Below are 27,653 nucleotides of genomic sequence, written 5' to 3'. Positions count from 1 at the left end.
ACAAGGCCATCCTCTGCTACATATGTGGTGGCTGGAGGCGTGGGTCACTCTATGAGTGCTCTGTGGTTGGCAGTTTAGTTCCTGGGAGCTCTAGGGTGTCTGGTGATTGATTTTGTTGTTCTTCCAATGGGGTTTCCAACCCCCTCAGGTACGTCAGTTCTTTCTCTAACTCCTCCATTGGGCTCTGTATTTGTCAGGCCCCTCAGGAGACAGCTATATCAGCAAGCACCTCTTGGCATCCCCAATAGTGTCTGGGATGGATCGCCATGTCTGGCTGTCTCTGGGTGGCCTTTTCTTCAGCATCTGCTCCACAATGTGTCCTTGTAGTTACCATTTAAAATATATTGTAACTATTTCTTTTAAGTTAGTATAGTGAATGTGAGTGATGTATAGGACTGAGGATGTATGTTTCACATTATACATGTGAAGAATTTGTCAGAGAAGGATTGTTCTTGTGTATTAAACTCAGGCTTGTGAACCAAGTGTTTTTACATACTCAGCCATCTTCCTGATCCCAGAATATTTATTTTTGGTAGATATTATTAATAGTTATTCTGAATATCCAGTCTGCATTTAATTTGAATTTTATTTATAGATTAATTTCCTGAGATCTGACATTTCAAAATGATAAGTGGAATAGTTCTTCATGTATTAATTTAACTTCCTTTTCCATTACAGCAGTTGTAAAGCTTCCTCTGTGAATTCAATGAATATTCTTACCTCATAAAATCCTAGGCATATTATAATTCTATCTCTTCTCTAAATGGTATCGTATGTCTGTTAGTTAAAATTACCATTATATAATAATTTTAGTTTTGAAACCAATAGATACCTTTGTGCCCTCATTTTTGCATTCTGGCTGTCTGTTGCTTCTGCTGTATTATTATTATTTTTTTATTTAGCTAGGTCATAAGTTGTGTTAGCAATATTTGTTTCCTTTAGTATATTCAGGCTTTGTTTATTAAAAGTACATGTTCAGAAAGTGTAGTAATCCAACAAATAGCTGAGGATTACATTTTTTCTTATTCTTCTAAAGATAATATTGCAAATATTTTCCTAAAAGCATGTGAGTTTTAGTTTGTTTTATAGTCTGTTCTCATATACTTATATAATAAATATTTCTCTCCCTTCCTCATCTTTCTCTGTCTCTCTCTGTCTGTACATATATATATATATATATATATATATATATATATATATAATTAGAATGACTTACAGACTGTGGTCATCTAATAAAACACTGACTGTTTACAAAGAGACGGTCCATGATACCAGCAGTTAGATATCTCAGCTGGTTTTCAGTCGATGTCAGATGCAGAAGAAATGGTCTCTATTACCAGTGAAGCAATGGGATTGCTATTAATGGTCATAGCAGGCAGGCAAAGATCTAGCTATCTGTTCTCATATGGCATTGTGTTTAAAGTTATTCAAAAACAAGAAAGTTATTTAACATTTTATTTTGTTGGTATACTAAGGTAACTGGGTGTTTTATTAATCACTAATTTTAATTCTGTAAGACATTTTACTTTAAGCAATTAACTTCAGGGACAGGAGTGATGGCTTGACAGTCACAAACAAATACTGCTCTTGCAGAGTACAAGAATATGATTGTGACCACCATGCCAGGTAGCTCATAGACATCTGCAAATCTCATTCCAAGGGAATACTGCCACTGTGCTTTCTGGAAATCCTGCCTTTATGTAGGGTATACCCTTATAGATACCCAAAACCCCACATAATTAAAAATAAAATCAATGAGAAAAATAAATAATTATGCTTCCCTCATTAAAAAAAATCTTGTAATTCATAACATACATTTTAGTTGATTATGATCAATTTTCATATACTGTTCTGTTTGATTAACAATTTATTTGTATATTTTGTAGCAATAATTATGTGTTCAATGATAACAATTATTTCACCATCACTTCTGTTTTATATTCAATAAGAAAATAAATTTGTATTCATGACTCTTTTCCACTTTATATCTTGTAAAACATAGGAATTCTTTTGTTCTAACAGGAAATATATCTCCAAAATCTTTAGGGCTTAGGGGTCAATCACATTTCAATTTATTTATTTAATTTATTTAATGTCCATATTTTGGACACAATGTATTTGTTATATAAATTTCCATAACTCATTATTTTATGTTGATATTTTTGTTAATATTGGTACTCTATGGCTATCTATTTTTTTTTCTTTTCTTTTTTTCGGAGCTGGGGAAAAAAAGGGCCTTGCGCTTGCTAGGCAAGAGTTCTACCACTGAGCTAAATCCCCAACCCGGCTATCTATTTTTCATTCAATAGTTAATTTCTATTTTCCACCAGCAGTCTCGTTGTAGCTCTTTCCACAGGTGTCTCATTTAAATTTCTCCATTTTTAAAATAGCAGTTTCAGTAAGGCAGTTGATCAGCAATAATCCTTACAAAAAGAGATCTTCACTGTTTCTTATGTAAGACACAATCTTCGGTTGAGTCAATCTACACTTAGATTTCTTCCTAAGGACAATCATATACATGTGCAAACAAATGTCTATAAAAAAGATGATTCATCCACAAAATGGAATACAACTTACCAGTTTTTTTTTTAAGTGAGCATGACAGTATACGTCTGTATTGCAAATACTTTTGTAGTAGAATCTGCAGGTCCCTGCCATTTGTAATAGCAGGATAAGCCCATGGATCCTGATTCACATGAAAATAAAACCAAAAGCAAAAACACATGAAAGACCTTCCCCCTAAACCAAAACCAAACCAACCCAAACCAAAAATTTTAAAGAATGATGTAGATAGATATGTCTTATAGTCATGAGAAACATTGATAAAAGCCAACATAGAAATGTATATTTACATGATATTGTTTATATAGAATTATAGAAAATGTCACAAATATATATTGAACGAGAATACCTATGATTATTCTTAGGATAAATTTTGGAGTGATTGACAACAGACCAGCTTAACATAGATTCCGAAGTGGCAAAAATATACTGTTTTCTTTCTTTTTTTTTTTTGTTTGATATTTTATTTATATTTCAAAAGGTATTCTCTTTCCTGGTTTCCCCTCTGCAAACCACCTATCCCATTCCCCTCCCCTGATTCTATGAGGGTGCTCCTCCATTCACCTACTCACGTACTTCACCCCACTTCTCTAGCATTCCCCTACACTGGTGCATCAAGCCTTCACAGGACCACGGTCTTACCCTCCCACGAATGCCATATAAACCCATTCTCTGCTATATATGCTGCTGGAGCTATGGGTCCCTCCATGCGTACTCTTTGGTTGGTAGTTTAGTTGCTGATAGCTCTGGGGAGCCTGGTTGGTTGTATTCTTGTACTTCATATGGGGTTGCAAACTCCTTTAGCTCCTTTAGTCCTTCCCTACCTCTTTCATTGGTGTCCCTGCGCTCGGTCTGATGTTTGGCTGTGAGCATCCCCTTCTGTATCTGTTAGGCTCTGTTCAAGTGTCTCAGGAGACATCTATACCAGACTCCTGTCAGCAAGCAGTTCTTGGCATCAGAAATAGTGTCTGGATTTGGTGTCTGTATATGGGATGAATCCCCTGGTGGGGCAGATTCCAGATGGCCGTTCCTTCAGTCTCTGCTCCATTCTTTGCTCCTGCATTTCCTTTAGACAGGAGGAACTCCGGGTTAAAGTTTTGGAGATGGTTGGGCGGCATCATCCTTCAATCCAGGGCTGTGCCCAACCTCTGGATATGGGGTCTACAGCTTCGATCCCTTCTTTGTTGTGTATTTCGGCTATTGTCATCCCTGTTGGGTCCTGGGAGCATCTTTATTTCCTGGATCCTGTGACTTTCTGGTGGCTACACCAATTTCCGCATCTCCCATTGCTATGCTAATGAGGATGTGGATCAAGAGGAACACTCCTCCATTGCTTGTGGTATTCCAAGCCGGTATAACCACTCTGGAAATCAGTCTAGCAGTTCCTCAGATAATTGGACATAGTACTACCTTAGGACCCAGCTATACCATTCCTGGGCATATATTCAAAAGATGCTCCAACATATAACAAAACACATGCTTCCACTAAGTTCATAGTAACCTTATTTCTAATAGCCAGAAGCTGGAAATGACCTAGTTGACCCTCAAGAGAGCAATGAATACAGGAAATGTGGGACATTTATACTATGGAATACTTAAAACCAATGATGTCATGAAATTCACAGGAAAATGGATCGAATTAGAAAATATCATTCTGAGCAAGGTAACCCATTCACAAAAGAACACACATAGTATGTACTCACCGATAAGTGGATAGTAGGCAAAAGCTTGGAATACTCATTATTCAACTCATAGTCCATAGAAGCTTAAGAAGAAGGAAGACCGAAGTGCAGATGCTTCAGTCCTACTTAAAAGGGGGATGTAAATAAAGAAAAAATCCAATAAAACAAAAAGAAACAAAAATGTGCAGAAATAGCATGTCATACATTAAATCCTTTAATTTTTAAAATTTTTATTAGACATATTTATTTACTTACATTTCAAATGGTATTCCCTTTCCCAGTTTCCTGTCCATAAGCCCGCATTCCCACCCTCTCCCACTTAGGGGTGTTCCCCTTATCCACTTCCCTTACCGTGCCCCCCCCCCGACATTCCCGTCACTTGGAGTCCAACCATTAAATCCTTTTAAATAAAAAAAAAAGAAGGGGGAACAATATAATCCTTGAACTACTTTATCCTATGCTTCCTATATTTTCTCCTCAGAGAAAAGGAGACCTCCCATGGATATTTACCCTCTCCCAGTATATGAAGTTGTAGGAAGATTGAGCATCTATTGAGGCTAGACAAGGGCAACCAGTTAGGGTAACGAGGTCCAGAGGCATGCAGCATAGTAAGGGAAGCCTCTCCTCCTGCAGTTAAAATCCTACAGAGGACCAAGCTATACATACGTTACAAGTGTGTAGGTGTCTAAGCAGGTCTCATCCATGGTCTCTGGTCAATGGTTCAGTCTGTGTAAGCCCCTATGGGCCTATGTTTCAAATGAATCTGAAACTTTTCTTGTGGTGTACTTGACCTCTCTAGCTATTTTAATCTTTTTTTCTCCCTCTCCACAACATTCTTGAGCTCCGTGTAATATTTAACTGTGGGTATCTGCCTCTTTTTTCATAATTCTGGGTGATGCCACTCAGATGACTCTTATCCTAGCCTCCTGGCTGCAAGTATAGCAAAAATTATTAATAATACCAGTGGTGGCCTCTTGCTCATGGTATGGTATTCAAATTAGACCAGTCATTTGGCCATTCCCTCATTTTCTGCTCTGTCTTTATACCTGCAGCTCTTATAGGTAAAAACAATGGGTAGAAAGTCTTGTATCCCATCCCTACACTGGAAATCTTTCCTGATTACAGGAAGTAATACTTTGATGTTCCCTATTTCATGTTCCCTAATTGCTAGGAATTGAATCTAGGGACACCCTTATAAATTCCTAGGAGTTTCCATGTTTGTAGATTTCTCAATTTGTCCTAGAAATAGTCCTCCAATGTTTTCAGTTCTTTCTTCCAGTTTCTCTCCCCTGCCATCCTTTCCTGTTCAACCCCTCTCTAAACTAGATCCCTCCCTCCATCTCCCACTGATGACTATTTTATTTCCCATTTCAACTCTCACAAAACATCAAATAATCACATGAAATCATGTTGTATTGATTTTTTCACACACAGAGTATGATTATTTACTATACATTTAGAATATATTACAAATGTCTAACATTTTAACAAACATCATCGTGTCCACAAATATCTTAGATGGTTAAAGCTATGTATCAATCCTAATTTGCGATAGGTCAATGAAAAAATGCATTTTTAGTCTTCACTGGGTCTGCAGTTTTCAACTCTGAGTTTGTGGACAACAGTTGGAAAAGAATACTCCCTAGATATGCATCAAATTAGTGCCTAAGAAAATCTTGGTAGATTATGAATTTCTATCATTGTATATACCAAAAACTATAAAGGGATTAAGTATTCAGGTATAGAATTTTCCTTAACTTTACATTGCCCTGTAATTCAACCAATGATACTTAAACATTCAAATCAAAGTTAACTCATTATATAACTCTATCAATATTTTACATTAACAGTAATTCATAAACATATCCAGAAATATATAAAATGATATTAATTAATAACTCTTTTATATGGTTTTTCTTTTAAAACCAGGATAATTTGCTTGTTCTACTGGAGGTATAACCCAACTCAAGCTCTTGCATACACTAAGTTCATATTTTACTCCTGATATACATCAAATGGGCCTTAGCTGATGTTAGGAGTCTTATTATATTCTTAAAGTGGTTTAAATGTGTTCCCTTTACTGGGATATTAGTTTAGTTTTTACTTTAAAATAAATTTCTATCAGTAAAAATATTTTAAAATAATTTTTAAATATTTAAAGTATTCAGGATGTATTAGAACAATGCATCTAACCTATTTTGGTCAATTTATAAGCCCCATGGTGGGCAGCTCACAACACAGATATAAGTAAGGATGGTAAATATAATCTCAGTAAAATGTATTTCCACATTATCAGATTCATTATAGTTTATTGGAATTGGACCAAAATTTCTTAGAAAATAATAAAGTGGAGCACAACTGTCCATATTCATATAAATAACAGGTAAAACATCAATAATAATGTGAGATATTAACATTGCTTTGTGTTTCTATGATGGCATAAAATAATAAGCAAGTTACTGTCACTGATTGCTAAAGTCTACTTTCATAAAAATATACTCTGAGAAGTTAATATATTTGACTGGCAAAATGTTGCACAAAAATTGATTTCGTGAAGGACTACAAACTTTACACACCCTGAAAATAGGCAAGAGATAATGCCTGGACAAGGTTCAATATGTAGTCTTAAACGCTGTATGTATGTTCCCTCTTCCAAGCCTCACAGAACTTTATGGAACAGGAAGAAGGAAAGAGAGAAGGAAGATGGAAAGGGAGGTTGTGAAATGCTGCTTAGTGGTACAATATAACCTTGAGGTTCATTACATTACCTCAAATATGATTGCCTGCATGGGACCAGCACACCTCTTAGCTTGCAAAGATTCAGTAATATATTAGATACATAAGACTCCACAGAGAGGAACTTATCATCACAAAGTGATATTAAAATGACAGATATCGAGGCTGTTTCTATACCCTAGTTATTGTGAAAAATCAGCATTGAACATGGATGAGCATATGTCTATAAAATAGGATATAAAATATTTGGGTAATGTAAGCAAAAATGATGTGGCTAAGAACCATGAGGTAACTTAATTTTCTGTTTTTAGGAAATTTTTAGGAATTTCTATAGTAAGTATACAAGTTTGATATATAGGTAATAAAAATTTGGTATATATATATACTATAGGATATTTTCATCTGTATGAAATTTACAGGTGATTATAGCTGTTAATTAGTGAATCTCTCAAACCTTGTTCAAAAAGTTCCTGTTTACAATAGATAGTGACTTACACAAGGATCCCCAAATGCTTGACAGGAAGAGAATAAAAGGCTCTCAAGTGATGAGCTTTAAATGAAGCAGCTATAGCATACCATTTCTACCCAATGTCCAAACTTATCGTGGATAAAAGTGAGGAAACATTTTAAGCACAAGAGGGCAGAGACTACTCCATCAAAACACTATTCACTCAATGTGGCAGCCCCATTGCCCTAATGACCTCAAAGTGATTGTGATTGCCAGCACAAGATATGTGCAAGATCAAGGCAAATTGGCGAGGCTCTCGTAAATTCCTAACCCTTTCCTAGGGAGCTATGTGCAGCTCTTCAGTACTGGAGATGTGTATATATATACATATATATATATACATATATATGACATATATATTACATATATATACATGTATATATATATATGTATGTTTTTGAGGGGGCTTCAGACACTGAGATGTTACACATGATTTTATAGATGGCTTTATTCACATGGATCTCTGGGCATCACTCAGTAAACACAATGACATAGTAAGTGATGTGTGTGCAAAATCGATACCATATACACAAAAAGCCCAAACAAATGGAAATATAACCACGGTTATAAAAATAGCCATGAATAAATGTTTCGTGTTGACCAACCACACCTAGGCATGTGATATACCCTGAAGCATGATCCATATTCCTAGTGACATTCCACTGGAGAAAACTACTTTTTCCCTTTCCAGTGGGCATCATTTGCAGATAGCTTCTTGGTTAGAGTCGAATACCATATGCAGTTTTGTAGGCTTAGATTTTTCAAACCTATTTCAGTGTTTTTTTGTTTTTTTGTTTTTTTCGGAGCTAGGGACCGAACCCAGGGCCTCGCACTTGCTATGCAAGCGCTCTACCACTGAGCTAAATCCCCAACCCCTCAAACCTATTTCAATAAGTGTCCTTCAATGCTTTACCCTCCCTTGAGCTCACCATTTACCAAAGTTACTAAGAAAGAATGGCTAATAAGGGAGAGGTGGACGTGGTCCTGTTTAAAAATGGTTCTTTGGGGCGAATCCAATCTTCCTAGTCAGGATATCAGCAGTTCAGTTCACACAAATCAGCAGGGGTAGCTTGATTCACTCACAAACATCATTCTTGAATCAAGAACTGTGGTTTGATCAAGATGAAACTGCGAGGTTCTACCCATCCACCTTAGTTTACAGAAGTGACAGGGAAACACAGGAATATTTTGAGAAGTTCTTTGATAAATTATTCTCTATAATGTTATGAGAAATGATGATCAGCAAAGAAGGCAATGCAAACCAACGGCAGAGCAGCCTCAGTGAAGAATTCTGTCAGCATAGACCAATAAAACCAGCAAAGAGTGGCCAAGTGAACCAAGGCTAGAATATCATCCACACCACTGACCTATCAAGGATTAAGCCCAACAAAATATCACATGCACCTTTTCCAGGCAGTGTTCAGAAAAACACCATGTTTTTGCTTCAGCAAAACATCCTGTAATAAGACAATTTCCAGAAAACCATCACATGACACTATTGAGTCTGCAAATTAACTAGAAATGTCTACTTTATAGCTTCTCAATGCCGGAATCCAACTTCTCTTGCACCCATGTGTGTCTTGTGTGTGCTATCACGGTCTATTTTATGTCTGAATTTTTGTGTTTTTTATTTTGACTTTTTAAATTGTTTGCTTGTGTGTGTGTGTGTGTGTGTGTGTGTGTGTGTGTGTGTGTGTGTGTGTGTGTTTGTGTGTGATTTTCTTAGAGAGAGAATAAGGTTGGGCCAGTAGGTCAATAGTGAACTGAGGGAGGACTTTGGAAGAGATAGATAGGAGAAAAAAAATCTTTAAATCAAAATAAAATTAAAAGATAGTTAAGTTAGTAAATGTCAAATACAATTTAATTCTGCAAATATTTTTCATTAAGTAAATACTAAAGTCTAAGAGACATGGAAATACGGTTTCAATGTATTATTGCCCAATGAGATTAACATTTAGATTGTGCAAAGATAATCTCACCTTTATACACATAAAGAAAGGTTCATGTAACTTTGGAAGGTAAACATAGTAAAAGAACTAGAAAGAATCAGAGGAAAAGGAAAGCATGATGTGTTTGATCAAAATATTTTACAGACATGTATGAAAATTAAATGAAAATAAAAATTAATAAGTGTTTTCTTGATTATAATGAAGTGGTCATTTTTATCTCCTGCAATTAGTCTGTTTTGATGTCTATCAGGATAACAATGAATGCTTGCTTCCTGGGCCTATGTTTTTAATTTTTTAATTTTTTCTTTCATTTCAAAATGGTACGTATAATTGAAGATAGGATAAATCTCTTGCCCCTTCTGTCCGGTCTCTTCTGCCAGGGCAGACTGTTAGTCAGTTTGTTCCCCTGAGGACACCACATCATGAGGCAGTCATCCCAGGAGATCTGCTGCACTCACAGCATCAGGAAAAGCCATCCTGTAGTCCCACAGCTGTTGCTAGGAGCCCAGTGGACACAGGACCCCTCACACCCACTAAATACCATCCTTTTTGCCAGGGCAGACTTCTAGCTAGTCTGCTACCCAGAAGACACCACAGCCTGAGGCATCCCAGGCGATCCACTGCACACAGGGCAACTAAGCGACTGATTGCCAGCTTATCTGCTCCCCTGAAAAACATCACAGACTGAAGGCATCCCAGGAGTTCCTCTGTACACAATGCAATTGGGCAACCAACACCACAGTCTGAAGACCTCAAAGGGGCTCTTTAGCAGGTCAGGTAACTGACCCAACAAACTGAAAGCCTCACTGAAGTTCTGCTGCACACAGGGAAACAGAAAAGTCTGTACCCCCCATTCTCCCCCAAGAACAGCTTCACAGAGGAAAACAGTTTGGCTGCTCCTCTGAAAACCCAACCGTCTGAGAGATCTACTGTAGCAAATGCAACAGATCAGCAGTGTCCCTGTTACAGAGGTCTGTTACATCCAGGACTACAGGCCTACCAAGAAACCTGAAGCAATCCCCCTGGATTGCATACAGAGTCACCCAGACCAGCAAACACCAGAGATAACCAGATAGCAAGAAGCAAGTGCAAGATCATAAGCGACAGAAGCCAATATATGTGGGCATCATCAGAAATCATTTCTCTCACCACAGCAAGCCCTGGATACCCAAACACACAAGAAAAACAAGATTCTGATTTAAATTCACATCTCATGATGATGTTAGAGGACTTTAAGAAAGACATAAATAACTCGCTTAAAGAAATAAAGGACGGGTATGTGGAATGGAGACTCAGTGGGATTGGCACATTTGAATTGTGGAGTGAGGAAGATAAGAGAGTGTAAGAGGATGTGTGCAACAATGTACTTTATATACATATGAAATTCTCAATGAATAAAAGAATAAAAATAGATATTTTCATTCCCATACTAGCTGTACATGAAAATGTGTTATTCTAGTGTATAACGTATTTGAACAACACTCAAAAGGTCAAAGTAATATTAAGAAGAAATAAAAAGATTTATTTGGGAATACATATAAATATATGTATGCACAAATATATACATGTAAACAATAACTACGGGGAATGGGAATAGAAAAGTAGGGCAAGGAAGAAAATACAGGGAGAAAAGGGTAAAAAGATATCCATTTGAATGTATACACTGAAAACTTCGTAAAGTGTATACATATGGGAAAGAAACTCATCCTAGAGTTGCTATTGCTCTGATAAAATGCCATCAATAGAAAGGAAAGTTTGTTCAGCTCAGAGTTCCATATCATGGTTCATCATCAAAAGAAGTGAGGTCAGGAACTCATGCAGAATAGAAACCTGGAGGAAGGAACTGGTAAAGGGGTCATGGAAGATTACTGCTCAAAGGTTTTCTCCCAATGACTTACTCAGCTGCTTTCTTTCTTTTTTTTCAACATATTTATTGATCGTTTTTAGGAATTCCACAACATATCCCTCATCACACTCATTTTCCAATCCTTTTATGTTTGCCCCACTCCCATCCTGTGATCTCTCCTACCAGGAAAATAGCAATGCAACCACCAAGAAAAATAATTAACCAGCCAACCAAACAATTTACCAAACAAACAAACAAAAACAAATACCAAACCAATACAGGTCCAATTCATGTTATCAATATACTCACAGGAGCTTGCTCAAACTCTCAGTGACCTTCCCCTTAAATAGAACTGAGTCCTTTCCCTTTTGAACCTTCTCTGGAAGCCATCAGTTGTGGAGAGATATCATTCAGCATTCATATCACATCCTTCAAGAGTTATATCTGATGGCTTTCTGTTTAGGTTGCTAGCTTTTTGAGGAGGTGGGTGAATATTGGTGGCAATCTGGATTGTTGGGTAAGCTTTTCATATCTTATGGAATTCAGTATAACTAGGCCAGTGATGCATCATTCACAACGGACTGAGCTCGCCTTTTAATTAATAACTAGAAAAAATGCCCCATAGTCAGATTTTTGGAGGCATTTTCTCAATTGAGGTTCCTTTCTTTCAGAAAACTCAAAACCAAATTCACTCCAAATAAAATTTACCATTATACAGCAGACCAATATCTCAGAGAATCTTTCTAGGGAAAGATTGTCTTGCAAGAAGTTCTACAAAATAAAAACTAACATAATTTCTTTCTAACAAATTGCCAATTTTCATGTTTGCAATATAAGAATTAGTAAGAAAATAGAAACTAAGTAGTATGCTGCCAAAAGAAAGCCTATGGCATTCATTTTAAATTCTTCATATATATTTTGTGTAAAAGCCTACTATGTTCTACTTAAGAAGGAAGTAGACAATTACATTATCTTTACTGTTAAATATCTTACTGTTTTATGAAGAACAGGAAATTATTACACAAAATAAGTAGTTTAATTTTAGTTAAAAACAAAAAACAAACAAAAATATCCAGCAAAAAATGTAAGTGAAATTACCAAGTAATGTGAAAAAAACAAATCTGCCACTAGCCATCTTTCGCCATAAAATGAAACTCCAGTATGGGGAAGGGATTACATCTAAAGTAGCTATTGGCCAAATGGGTTACATGGAAACTCCCATGACTATCCTGCCTATCCAAAAGGCTATCGGGATATAGTTTTACCATCATGTTGTAATATTCAAGCCCTGCTGTTGAAAAACAACACCTATAAAACTTATTGAAAACAGAAAAGTGAAGCTGGAGCCTGCCAAGAGTCTTCTTCACTCCTGGCTAGTGCTAACAATACTGGAAAGCATTTCGCATTCTCCCAGAGGAGACCAGAATAAACATCAACTCAGCTACAAACCCTACAACCTACCGTGGTTACCTACATACCAGACACTCTAGACCAACAGTGGCACAAAGTTGTGGGAGTAACCAACAAAGTTCTGATTTGATTTAAGACCCGCTCCATGGCATTGATCACATATCTGTTACTACCGGGATGGCTACAAAATTAAGACTAGGTAGGTCATGTACCTAAGAACATACTACAGTTAAGCTATAAGAATCTAAGAATAAAAATGACACTTAATGACATCCTGATGTGTTCATAGGTCAATATTTTGCTTAGCCATTATCAGAGAAACTTCATCCTCAAATACATAAGAATAAATAGAGATACTGGCAACTGGGCAATGTGCAGATAGTGGGAGACCTCGGAACGCTTTGTCCTAAATGGAATGCCTTTATCAAATCCCTCCCTTCATGACTCATGTAATTCTGCAGTAGAGGAGAAGAAAAGAATATGAGATCCAGTGTGGATAGAAAACACCAAGAAAATAAGGCCTTCTAAACACAAAATATCTGATGTACATATGAGCTCAGAAAGACTATGTCAGCTTGCACAGAACCTACACTAGTCTAAGCCAGAACAGGTTCTGGCACTGACAGGGGAAGTTGACAAAACTCCTACGGCAACCCCAGAAGCTAACTCCAATTGTCAATTGTTCAAAAAGTAAAAAAACAAGTCCCCAACAAATTCTTCTAACTATACAGACCACATTTTGAAGCAATCCCCATGCCCTTCAGTAGATGCCCAACACAGTGAATTTAAAGGTAGATTTGAACTTTATTTTTCTCATAATGCTTTGTGTGGGCACTTTTTTCTCCTTATGTGTCTTTCCCTTACACATTTCTGGTTTCTGTTTCTCTTTCTATGAGTACTCTGTGTGGGGATGTTTGTGTCTCAGAGTCTATATGTATTTCTTGTTCTTTCTATTTGGTAATTTTCCCAGCACCCCCACTTTGTTTTATCCTATTCAAATTCTTTTAAAATATACATTGTTCATTTTATATCCAGAGAGCTGTCTTGTCTCCAGGGCCTTGCATCACCAAGTCCATTCCCCCATTCCCCTTCTCCTTCTCTGAGATATATCCCTGGATATTGCCCATCCTAGCACATCAAGTCTCTGCAAAGATAGGTGAATCCTCTCCCACAGACACTAACGAGGCAACGCAGATACAAAGACAACATCTTAAGGGATAGACTATGCTGCAGTTGTTTGAGGACTCAATTGAAGACCGAGTCGCCAGTCTCCCACATATATGTGGGAGCTCAAAGTCCAGCCACTGTATTTTGTTTGTTGGTGGTTCTGTCTCTGAGAGCCGTGAAGGGTCCAGGTGAGTTAATGCTGTTGATTTTCCTGTGGAGTTCTATTCTTGCTGAGGCTCTCATTTCTTTCTCCTTCTTCCCCCAACTCTTACATAAGAGATCCTGAACTCCCTCCCACCTTGACTGTGGATGTCTGTATGTGTATCAGTCAGCCTCTGGTTGAATTCTGCAGAGGTAAGTTATGCTAAGCTTCTGTAGGTAAGTCTAACAAAACAGCAACATATTCTTTTTTTTTTTTCGGAGCTGGGGACCGAACCCAGGGCCTTGCGGTTGCTAGGCAAGCGCTCTACCACTGAGCTAAATCCCCAACCCCAGCAACATATTCTTAACAGTGTCAGGGACTGATGCTTGCCCATGTGATGGCTCTTAAGTCTTAAGTGCTCATTGGTTGGCCACTCCTTCAGATTCTGCTCCATTCAGCATTCCTATATACATGGCAGATTGGATACATTTTGGGTTGAAAGTGTGGGTTGGTGTCTCTATCTATCAAATGGAATTTCTGCCTGGCTATAGGAGATGGCCTCTTCAGGCCTCATGTGGACACTGCTGTAAGTCTCAGGAGAGGTTATCCCTATTGATTCCTGAAAGTCTGCCCTATCCCAGGTTTTTGGCATGTCTTCAAGATTTGCCCCTCCAATGAAGATTTCCATTCACTCTGCTGGTCTCCTAGCAATCTCTCCTTTATCTACCCACACCTGATTCCAAACTCTCCTCATTTCCATCCATGACCCCTATCCTACCAGGCTCTCTCCCTCTATCTGCCTCCTAGTACTATTTTATTCCCCCTTGTAAATGAAATTCAAGCATCCTTCATTGGGTTCCCTTTTGTTTAACTTCTTTGAGTCTGAGCAGCGTAGTGTGGGCATCCCGTACTTATAAGTGACTGCATGTCATGCATGTCTTTTAGGTCTGGGTTTCCTCACTCAGGATGATATGTTCAAGTTCCATCCATTCCCTGAAAAATTAAAGATGTCATTGGTTTTAATGGCTGAATAGTATTCCACTGTTTGTTGATGTATAAGATGTTCTGTATCCATTCTTCAGGTGAGGGACATCTAGGTTGTTTCCAGGTCCTGGCTATTACAAATAAAGCTGCTATGAACACAGATGAGCATGTGTCCCTGTGGAATAAATGGACATCTTTTCTGTATATTCTCAGGAGTCTTAAGGAATGGCTATTCCCAGTTTTCTGGGAAACCAGATTGATTTCCAAAGTGGTTCTGCAAGCTTTCGTTCCACAAGCAATGGAGGAGAGTTGCCCTTACTCAACAGAATGTGCTCTGCTTTGAGGTTTTGATCTCAGCCACTCTGACTAGTATAAGATAGAACCTCACAGTCCTTTTTATTTGTACTTTTTTTATATCTATGGATAATGAACATTTCCTTAAGTACTTTGCTGCCGTTTGAAATTCCTCTACTGAGAATTCTGTTTACCTCTGTACCCCATTTGTTAATTGTGTTATTTGGGTTGTTCAACATTTCCAGTCTTGAATTCTTTATCTATGTTGGATATTAGATCTCTTTCAGATGTAGGGATGGTGAAGATCATTCCCCAATCTGTAATCTGTCAATTTGTCCTATTTGCTTTACAAAAACTTTTCAGTTTTATGGGGTCCCAAATATCAATTGTTAGAGTTAGAATCTTTTTTTTGTTTGTTTGAAAATTATCAACTTTTATTTTTTTAATAAATACCTTTTATTTATTTACATTTCAAGTGTTATCCCCTTTCCCATAAGCACTGGTGTTCTTTTCAGGAATGTGGTCTCCTGTATCACTCAGTTCAAGTCTATTCCCCACTTTCTGTTCTATTATATTTAGTGTATTGACTTTTATGTTGAGCTCTTCGATCACCTTGAACTTGAATTTTGTTAAACATGGTAGACATGGATCTATTTGCATTCTTCTACATGCAAACATTCAGTTAATTTAGCACCTTTTGTCGAAGATTCTTTCTTTTCTCCATTGTCTGTTTTTGCCTTCTTTTCCAAATATGAAGTGTTTATAGATGTGTGGCATTGTTCTAAGGACTTCAATTTGATTCCATTGATCAACCAGTCTGTTTCTATACCAATATCAAACAGTTTTTATTAATATTTCTGTGTAGCTTGAGATCAGGAATGATGATAAATCCAAAGGTTCTTTTTTTTTGGGACTGTTTAATGATCCTGGATATTTTGTTTTTCTGTATGATGTTGAAAATTGCTCTTTCAAGGTCTGTAAAAAGATGTGTTAGGATTTGAATGGGAACTGATTCCAATCTGTAGACTGCTTTTGGAAAATTGGTCATTTTCACTATGTTAATCCTACCGATTCATAAATGTGGGCAACTTTTCCAGTTTCTGATATCTTCCTCAATTTCTTTCTTCAGGAATTTGAAATTCTAATCATATAGGTCTTTCATTGGCTTCTTTGCTTGGCAAGAGTTAAACCAAGATATATATATATATATATATATATATATATATATATATATATATATATATATATTCCTGGGCTATTGTAAAGGGTGTTGTTTCCTTAATTTCTTTCTCAGCTCATTTATCATTTGTAAAAGGGTGGGCTTCTGTTTGTAGCACTATATTGAATAGATAGGGAGATAGTGGGCAGCTTTGTCTTGTCTCTAATTTTTGTGGAATTGCTTTAACTTACTCTTAATTTAATTTGATTTTGACTATTGACTTGCTGCATATTGCTTTTATTATGTTTAGGTAAGTGCCTTGTATCCCCAATGTCTCTAATACCTTTAACATGAAAGGGTGTTGGATTTTTGTCAAAAGGTTCTCAGCATCTAATGAGATGACCATGAGATTTTTACTTTCAGTTTGTTTCTATTGTTGATTACCTTAATGAATTTTTATGTATTGAACCATCCCTGCATCCGTAGAATAAATCCTACTTGATCATCGTGGATGATGTTTTTGATGGGTTTCTGACCAGTAATTGTTAGTTCCTATTATTTTGAAATTGTTGGTGTGTGTGTGTGTGTGTGTGTGTGTGTGTGTGTGTGTGTTTCACTTGTTTTGCTGACATTTTACAGGAAAATATGTATTTCCTGTATTTTCTTGGATGCAGTTATCCTTCTTGGGTTGGAGTTTTCCTTTTATTATTTTCTATAGGGTTGAATAGATGTTCTTTAAATTTGTTTTGTTCTTGAAATATCTCAAAAATTACAGAAAAGAAAAAAAAAATACTGCTAGAGGTTTCCTTGGATACTGTGATTCTGGTCTGCAAAGAATATGAAGATCATGAGGGCTGCTGTTTGCCTTTTCAAAACCATGGCTCTACAGATCTTCTGCAATAAAATACAATTTACTGTGTCATTTAATTAAAACATTGTCATGCTGTTTGTTATCTTAAGTTTTAAGGACTGGGGTTAGTGTGCATCAGTTACAGGATACCAAGTGAAATATACTTTCTCCAATTGTTTTCCTCTTAATTAATTTTTCTTTTGAAAACATTTTTCTTTAAACATTTCTTACTCCTTTTATAGAAATATTTGACAACTATGCATAAGTTCTCTCCCACAAATTAATCAACTAGAGCTAAATGAATGGCATACTATATCTTATGATCGGTGCCAGCATGTGAGTAGATGGTTTTCAACTTAGCATTGTCTGTAAAACCTTATAATCACCAATGGTTGTTACTGTATCCATTCATCTCTGCAGTAAGAAATAAATCTCGATCTACATTTCCTAGCTCAGGCTAGTTAGTTTCTAGCTCAGGCTAGTAGGAAAAGAAATTTTGATATATTTGTTTAAAAACACTATTTCAAATAGAAAATAAGGCAAGCATAATGAATAAAAAAGTAAGAGTGGGGAAAAAAAAGACAAATTCTATGCAATATCCCTTAAATGAGGATCCTATAAAATGTTTTCTTATATTAAAATACATGGCCTCCAAAGAGTGAAATGACTGGGGATCAGGAGCTTAGGCAGATGTTGATCTAATGGTAGAAAATTTTAGTTAGACAAGGGGAATGTGAATAAGATACATTTTTAAAAACACGACTATATTTTATAAATATTATTATGGAGAAAGGTTGAGTAGCTGCTGAAGGTTCTCACTGCAGACTTGGTTCTTATATGAGATAATACAACCATCAATTAAATATGTTTAGTCATTCTATATGCACATAAGTCAGAGCATCAGGTTGTGCAAAATAAATAGATAGTTATGTCTATCAATCTAAAAATAAGAATAAAATAAATATGGTAAAACATGCTTTTGGGAGATAAGGCCAGGTAAATCACGAAGTCAAAAACAGCTGTGGATTCATAATGAATTTTAAGCCAGCCCAGGTTTCTTGAGATGTTGTCTACAAATAACAATAATAATAATAATAATAATAATAATAATAATAATAATAATAATAATAATAAATTAAATAAAAACAAGAAGTTTGAAATAAAATTTAAAAAAGAGACTACATGTATAAGTGAAAAGCTCTTCAAAGAAAAATTGCAAATTTTTTATGAATTTATTCGCTCACCTTGAATGTAAAATAAATGTACAAATACCTAGCTTTGCTAAGCATAACTATGCAAACTATAAAAATACTGAGGATATTTGACTTAAATACACTATATTTGACCACCTAAATATATATGTTTTCATACATTAATAAGATTTTTCCTGTGTTCACATTCGTAAAATGTAAGATGTATAAAAATGTTTCCTATCTTTTAAAAAAGATTAAATTCTAAAGATAAGGCATTTAGGATAAAGAACAGAGTTTATTGACATAAAAAGTGCTAAGTTGATTGTTTGTATTTTTCTTTTTTAGTCAAATACAACCCAATTTAAATATGGATGTGTGGTATTACACATTCCTTTTGTACTATTTTTTAAAGAATCCTGCCGTGGTTTATGTAAAAATGACATCATAGTCTCATACATTTGACCAAGTAGACTCTTTGTTGAATTAGAATGTGAAGCGTAAACTTAAGGGTTCTTTGGAAAGTCAGTTGGATCGTCTTTTGTTGGGACCAACACATGAAGGAACATTTAGATGAAGCAGACACAGGAAAAAGGATGTTCTGCTAAAACAAGCACGTGAAAGGACACATGATCAAGAATTCTTCACTAATGACACATGTATTTGCCAACCTTACATTGTATAGTTGGGCTGCACTTGTCAGGAGTCCATAGAGAGATACACACAAAAACCTTCTGGAGGTCTACTTTTCTTGCCACTTCTGCAGACTTGGACTGATTGGCAGATATCAACTGTGTCAAATGCATTTGCGGAGGCAAGATCCATAGAGAACAGTTGATGCTTGGAGGGAGAGTAAACAGGACTCCAAGGGCAGTGATGGAAAAGGCTGAACTAGCCTTGTTGTGCAACTTTTGTTGGTCTCTTGTCTTCACTGATCTTCACTTTGCTGAAAGAAAAGCCAAGAACTTCTCCTGTTGTCTCTCAGGGCCCCTCTAGCTGACTAGTGCCAAGGATAAAACCTGACTATCTCTGCTAGGCAGAGCCACCACTGCTGATTCATATTTGCTATCTGGACTTTACTGAACTGGACAGCTGATATATCTGTGACGTGTTTGCGAGTAGATTGAGATGCAGCTTTTTTTTTTAGTTTTTTATATTACATATATTTATTTATTTAAATTTCAAATGTTATACTTTTTCCCAGTTTCCTGTCCATCCCCCCATCCACTCCCTCTCCTCCATATGGGTTTTCCCCCATCCACCCCCCCTTACCACTCCCTCTCTGACCTGTGAACTGAGTGGCTGATTTTTAGACAACACAGACAGGAGTTGTTCCAAAGAACCATTTCTAAATAGGTCCACTTCTCTGGTACCCTTTCCTTTCCACTACCTCTGGTGAGCAATAGGCTAAAAGGAAGGTTAAAGTGTATAAGAATCATCATTAAAAGTAGGATTTGAAAACATTAAAGTTATAAGGAGGCTTAGGGAATGTGTCCTCATTGGGGGAAAGTTGTCACTAGGAATGGGTTTTATAGTTTCAAAAAAGCCCATGGTAAACCCAGTTTCTCTCTTAGCTTGTAATATAGCTCTCACCTCCTGTTCTAGCACCATACCTGCCTGCTGACCTGCTCCCTCCCATGATTTTATTGAACCGTGCCTCTGAAAGCCTCTGCTTAAATGCCTTCTCTTGTAAGAGTTTCCTTGATCACAGCAAGAGTATAGTACAGTACAGTAAGTACGATAAACCTCTAAGATACATAACAATACACCCATAGCAACTAGTGCCACACAGTTCTCCACTGTTTCCAAAAATGAGAAAAGTACATAAACGTAACCTTCCAATTTATCTCTTTACCAGTCATTTCCCCTGACACTGCAGTTCTACTATATTTCTGTGTGGTTATTTAACTTTAATTTAATCATGTTTATCTTCTTCACAATGACAACTCCTGATACTTACCAACAAAATGTTCAGATTCTTCTATATGGTAGATACTTTCTAAAAACGTTTTCTATATTTTCAATCATTTGTCCTCTTTTGCTCTTATGTGAGCATAGACATTCTCTACCTGTTTTCCTGTGTTGTTTTTCCCTTCCTTAAAGCCATTCCGCGCTGAGTATCCTCTGTTGAGAAATGTCTATGCAAACACTGAAGACTCAAGCAATGTGCCTTATAAGGCTTCTATAATCCACTCTCATTGCAAAGATGCCTTCTGTGAAAAGGGAAATCACAGAACACTGGATGCCTGTTGGGTGCCAATGTGGCTGGAAGATGACAGGTAGAGTCAAACTCAATCCTTAAAGCAAGACTATAAGGTAAAGTTAATCCCCTTAGTCAGTAGAAACTGGGTTCAGAGTATTCCTCTATCAATGGCACTGGGAGAGTCTGAAGGTGACCTCACACCGTATTTAGAAAATCTCTATTAAGGGTGTTGATGCGAGTTTTATTGAATCTCCTTCCCACTCAAATTCCCTGACCCCTGTGTCTTGAGAGCCCATGTAATTTTTCAAGCACATCAGGTCAGTTTTAATAGGGAAAGGGCAGATGGGACATTTTGTAATGAAATCTGGTTTATATTAATAATTAGAATTTCCAAGAGTGAAGTGGTCTGTATGGTTGCCCTGAACAGTTGTGTAATCCCTGCTAAACCCCCAGATTTGGAAGAGCATTTGGAACTAGAAAAGGATATTTCAGCTAGATTGCAAGGGGTGGGGTCAGAACGATAAATCCTCATTCAACACAGGCATCCTCTTTGACTACTACATTGAGAACTAAAACAAGAAGTTCAAAAAACTGTATATAAAAGAAAAAGAAGCTAATCTCAGTACCAAATTTTTTTACAAAGCAAAGGAGACAACACTAATGAAAACTGTGTATCTAGAATGTGAGAAAACTTATACAAGTTTTTGTTTACGAAGTCAAAGTTGAAAACATGCACATAAGTTGTTGTCCAATGTAACACCATAGGAAATCACACACAAGTAAAATGATATTTAAATGGAAATAAAAGGCCTAAGTGATATTTCTTCAAAGGAAAACATCAGTGTGAAAGTGATTCATGGCAAATGGAACTGTGTTTGATGCTGAAAGTCCCACACATGAACATCAGCAGCAGATAGCACCTCACATTGGTATCATGGTTAGTTCTAGAATGTTGTGCAATCGTTGCACAAGGATGTGAAGAAAGATAAAACAGTGTGTAGCAATGTTAAGTTCCTTATAGGAAACAGTAAGAAATGTTCTCAAACCATGAAAATAGAGCTGCTATAGGAGTCATAATTTCCTGCATCCATGTGATTCAGAACCCCTCAGAATCATCTGCAAACCCCTCCCACTAGCATGAGTGACGAGCAGCAAATAGATGTGTGTAAGGTCAGTACCTGTAACATGGTCAATGAATAATGAGAAAATACAGACTATATACACACAATATCATTTCTCCTTTATGAAGCACAGCATTTTTTGACTTGTGGCAACTCTCACTGATATGTAGAAATTTATACTCACTTAAAGAAAGCAGGAATAGAACCACAGACAGCACGATCTCAATAATGTTTTGAATCTAGAATAAGATTGGAATATAGTCAAAAGATCAAAGGGTGGGACTGAAATGATGGTCAAACAGATCAAAGTTCCAGTTTGATCAGTGAGTTCTGGTAATCTCAGGTCCTCTGCACAGAAATTTAACTACTGCCACAGGTAGTTAAATATATATATATATATATATATATATATATATATATATATATATATATTCTATTACCAAATTTTTAAATGAGTATATTTTTACATCATCAAGTAACATTTATGTGATGACAGGTTTGTTTATTAGCTGGAGTCACCTCTTCTACAATAAATAATACTTATTACACCAAAATGTTAATAGTTATTTCTAAGTTAAAGTAAGTAAAAATTTACTAAATATGCTCACACATACATACATACATACATACATACATGAATTAGGCAAGAATCAAAATATGCAATAAATTATTTCAGCCTAACAATAAGTATCTGAGGCAGGTATTATATCTCCCGTTCTCTTGAGGAAATATTGGAGTTGATGGCTTCCTGAGGTCAGGCAGCACGTGGACACCAGTGAAGTACATGAGAGGATATGATGCAGGCAACAAGGAACAAAGGTTGGCAGGCCTGAGCTGAGTCATAGGAATAAAAGCAAAGACACGTATGCCTTGCTAGCGTAAAATACAGAGCATCTGAGAAAAGACCAGTGTAGAGGTTAAAACCTCTCTCTTTCCCTCCCTCTTTTCTTCCCTCCCTCACTTCCTCTCTCTCTCTCTCTCTCTCTCTCTCTCTCTCTCTCTCTCTCTCTCTCTCTCCCTCTCTCCATGTTCTATGCAGTAGATCTGCCTGGGTGCCAGCAACTTAGCCTGGCCCTAAATACATACCTATATAAGAGTATGGGTCCCACAGTACGAGCAATGAATCACTAGTTGACTGTTCTGTGCATGAAGTATACCTAGCTAGGTGTGCTCATCTCAGTCACTTCTTAATCCACCCGGTATGACCTCACATATGCATCATTCTCTGATTTGTGAGGTGAAGGAGGAAGATGGGACACGTTAGAATGGATATATCACGTACGGTGTCCAGAAAACAGGCTTACTGTGTTTTCCATGTTCTATCTTTTCTCTTACATATTTCAAGTTTCTCTCTTAACAAATTGGACAATTAGTAACACCCCAGTTCTTTTCCACTACATTCTAAAGAGTAGTGCTATGACTTTCAGCATTAAAATTTAGAATAGGGTCTTAACAGTTTGAGGATAAAACACCCTTTGTGATTATTGGAAGTAGAAATTTTTTATTAATCATTTCATTTGTTTACATTTCAAATGATATCCCCTCTTCTCAGTTACCACTTCTCATCCCCCCACACCATCTCCCTCTCCCCTCTCCCCTTTGCCTCTATGAGGGTGCTCCTCCATCTACTCACCCACTCTCACATCACTGCCCTAGAATCCTCCTACTGTGGGGCATTAAGCTTCCACAGGACTAAGGTCCACTCTTCCCTTTGATGTCAGATAAGACCATCCTCTGTTACATATGTATTGAGAGCCATTGCTCCCTCCATGAAAACTCTTTGGTTGTTGATATTGTCCCTGGGAGCTCTGGGGGTTCAGTTAGTTGGTTTTGGTGTTTGCAAATGGGATGGATCGTTAGGTAAGGAGGTCTCTGAGTGGTCATTCCTTCAGTATCTGTTCCATATTTGTTTCTGTCTTTCCTCTGAACAGGAACATTTCTGGGTTAAAAAAATTGAAATGCATAGGTGGCCCCATCATTCAACTGTGGGCTGTACCTATCTACTGGTGGTGGTATTCACAGATTTTAGCTCCCTTTGTTGGATATTTTGACTACAGTCATCGCTATTGGGTCCCAGGAGCTTCTAACTTCCCTGGATTCTGTGACTTTCTAGTGACTATCCCGAGTTCCCAATTTCTCTACTAAGGACACATGTTCCACTATGTTCATAGCAGCCTTATTTATAACAGCCAGAGGCTAAAAACAACCCAGATGTCCTTCGGCAGAAAAATGGAAATAGAAAACATAGTACATTTACACAATGGATTAGTACTCAGTTATTAAAAGCAATGACTTTATGAAATTCATGGGCAAATGAACAGAACTAGAAAATATCCTGAGTGAGGTAACCCAGACACAAGTGAACCTACATGGTATGTGCTTACTAAGTGAGTATTATCCCAAAAGCTCAGAATACCTGCAATACAACCCATAAACCACATAGAGCTTAAGAAAAATGAAGACAGAAGTCTAGATGCTTCGATCATACATAGAATGGGGAGCAAAGTAATCATAGCAATGAGAGGGAGGGAGGGTCCTCAGAGGGACAGAGGATGGAGAGGAAAAGGGGGAACAGGAAGTAGAAATCTTATTTGGAATGATTTAAGAGGATTCTGAGTGTCAGTCCTGACATTGCTAGTGTCCACCTAGTGAGTGTTTATTTTCTTTACTGAATGAAATCAGCACATTCTGTTAATGTTAAAACATTCTCATAGCAATACAATTATAAGAAGTGTTATAATTTCTTATAAAATAAAGTAAAAATAAGTAAAACTTTACTAAATGCACATACATACATACATACATACATACATGAATTAGGCAAGATTCAAAATATGCAACAAATTATTTCAGGTTAACAATCAGGATCTGAGGCAGGTATTATATCTCCTGTTCTCTTGAGGAAATATCGGAGTTGATGAGCTGTCAACTCATCACAACGTATACTTTGTGAAAGGTTGAACAATCCAAATAATACTTAACCAATAAATGAAAGTCTGTACATTTAGTTCACTTAACTATTAACTTTATGAAACTGAGTAGGTGCAATTCCATTTTTAGGTTAACAAGCCTGGTGACTATTGTCTGGTGTAGGGGGAGAGGATCTGAAGAAATACACTGAAAATATGCAGCCACTTTGTCACTTATAGTTTAAAGGTTAATTGAAAAAACAATGAATTTAAACATAGATACACAATCATGTTTGTAGTGTTTAACGAGTTACCATAAATATTATTAGGAAATAACAAATTTACAAAGGCATTTCCAGTCACTTCTCTTAAAGAGAATAGAGCTGTAAAGAATAATACATTACAACATCAGCAAACCTTCATAACTTAAGTAGTTTGAAACTCAGGAAAAAAAGTAATTCAAATACTTATATAAGTTTTTTGTGAAAAAATGCCAGAACATATTTCATCAGTTTTCAAGGAGTAAGTATTTATAAAATTATTGCAGAGATTCCTGAAATGTATATAAGGAAATTGTAAGTTATAATTCTGAGTTGATGATATGACTCTAACAACTATGTGGTCCATTTTTAAATGGATACTACTACTAATAATATGCTAGACCCTCTTCCATCAATCCCTAATTAAAAAAATAGCCTCACAGATGGATCTTATGGAGGTATTTTTCTCAATCAAGGATCTTTTCTTTCAAGTAACTCTAGTTTTTATCATTAACCTAAAGCTATGTGACATACCAGTCTCAATAATTATATTGCACTTTCACACTTAAAGCTAAGGAAAAATTGTAGATGAGGTTAGAGAAAGATTTTAAGAGCTCTAAGGTTAGGTAGTTGGCTTTGAGATTGTATCTCACAGATATATCAGAAGCCTGACATATCAAGTCTTAACAATGACTGCATAAGTGCAAGCTAGTTAGGACAACACTAATGGACATTACTAAGAAGTTGGGAAAACACTTATGAAATCTAAACACTATTTAAAGAGCTAGAGGCAATTTTGAAATAGCAGACATGAGCAGACTCCAGGAAAAACACACATTGATTCTCTAGTCATCCTTGAAAAAATATTGAAAACAGTCATCCCTGAAAATAAAATACAGGGACAGAACAAAATTTATTTAAAATTATATATAAATGCTATAATAATTAGTGAAAAAGAGACCATGGATTTGAAGAAAAGGAGTGGGGTATGTAGAAGGGCCTAGAGGGAGGAAGCAGAAGATCAAAACATAATTACATTATAACCTCAAACATAAAATTAAATACAAAACACAAGGCACCTTTGCTTTTCCCTCACATGAGAACATGGTGATGAACACATTGCAGAAAGAAGGGAAACAACCATTCTTGGGTGGTAGGAGGTGGGGGGACCCTCCAGAATGTACCAGAAAACAGGGAGGTGATTGATCTTAGGACTCAAAGGGAGGGACCCTAGATGAAATGCCCTACAGCCGGGAGGTTGAACATATAGAGCCTACTTCTAGCAGAAAGACAGGGCATCAAGTGAGGGATGGGGATGTCATCACAGTCAAAAATTCTGACCCTTAAGGGTTCATGTTTGAAAGAACTGCAGGGACAAAAATATTGAAGGGCCTAATGAAAAGAAGGTCCAGCAACAGGCCCAAAGTCGGATCCAGCTCACCGGAAGACCCCAAGGCCTGACACTATTACTAAAGTTGTGGAGTGCTAACAAAAAAAGGTCTATCATGACTGCCCTCTGAAAGATCCACCAAGCAGCTGAAAGACTCCGATGAAGGTGTTTACACCCAACCAATGGACAAAAGCTGCTGAATCTTGTGGTCTAATAAGGGAAAGCTAAAAGAAGCAGAAGAAGATGGTGACCCTGTAGAAGGACCAGCAGTCTCAACTAACCTGGACTCCCAAAATCACTCAGATACGGAACCACCAACCAGGGAACACTCACCAGCTGATATGAGGCCCCCAACACATATACAGCAGAGGTCTGCTGTGTCTCAGTTCAGTCAGAGAAGACGAACCTAACCCTCAAGAGACTGGAGGCCGTAGGGAGCGGAGAGGTCTGGTGGGGTGGTCAATGGGGACATCTTCGTGGAGGCTAGGGTAGGAGAAGAGGTATGGGATGTGGAACAATCAGATGGTGGACCAGGAGAGGGATAAAATCTATAGTAAAAAAACTTAAATAAAATTTAAAAATTAAAGAAAGAGGTCAATAAGAGAAACACCTGAGTCACTGAATATGAAGGTGAAACAATGTTGTATGCCCTTTTCTGGGGCTGGGAAAATAAAATTCTGTTGTTTGGCTTAATCTGCTCATGGAACAATTTTGTTACAGATATAGGAGTATGTACTGTCCTGTCTATTTTTTTACCAAATAAGTTGAGCAGCTTTTTTCTATGAAATACAAAGGACCCAATGCTCTGTGTACCTTTTTGCTTCCTTTCTATTTTCTGCTCACTGTGAAATTTCAGCCTTCTTATCTTCATTTCATGGAATGCAAAGAATGTTTGTTGGATGAGAAACTGTAACACAGGGCACATCCGTTTATATAAGAAATTAGAAAAATGTAACTTTTGCTGTAACATACGGTATAGCCACATTAGACTCCTGAACTCACAGTTTGATAAGCAACAAGAAATAGTCATGTGCATCGAGTTAAATAAAAAAAAAATCATTTCAGTATTTTAATCTGTTCCATGTCTTTTCAGATATAAATATGGAGTTCAAAGGATAAACAACAAGTTCTCAATGTCAGAAGAGAAAGAAGTTGTTTAAAATCTTCATTGACTTGACATTTCTACTATTCAGCATACACACATAAAAGTGATGACTTCACCTTCCATTCACTGCAAAACGATCTTGCTTATCCTAAGAATTATGATTTGAATAAATTCATCTTCATAATA

At 36.8% G+C, this 27,653-nt stretch overlaps 1 long non-coding RNA gene across 1 annotated transcript; it reads left to right on the top strand.

Annotated features, from left to right (window-relative positions):
- Positions 1–57: 57 nt before the first annotated feature.
- LOC134481787 (uncharacterized) lies at positions 58–27,653 on the top strand. The gene is made up of 3 exons (XR_015637725.1): positions 58–148; positions 20,066–20,210; positions 27,456–27,653. It is a non-coding gene; the product is annotated as an uncharacterized LOC134481787 (long non-coding RNA).

The sequence above is a fragment of the Rattus norvegicus genome, chromosome 14, assembly GCF_021556685.1.
Source record: "Rattus norvegicus strain SHRSP/BbbUtx chromosome 14, alternate assembly SHRSP_T2T, whole genome shotgun sequence".
Classification (NCBI taxonomy): domain Eukaryota; kingdom Metazoa; phylum Chordata; class Mammalia; order Rodentia; family Muridae; genus Rattus; species Rattus norvegicus.
This window is presented reverse-complemented; position numbering and strand designations above follow the sequence as displayed.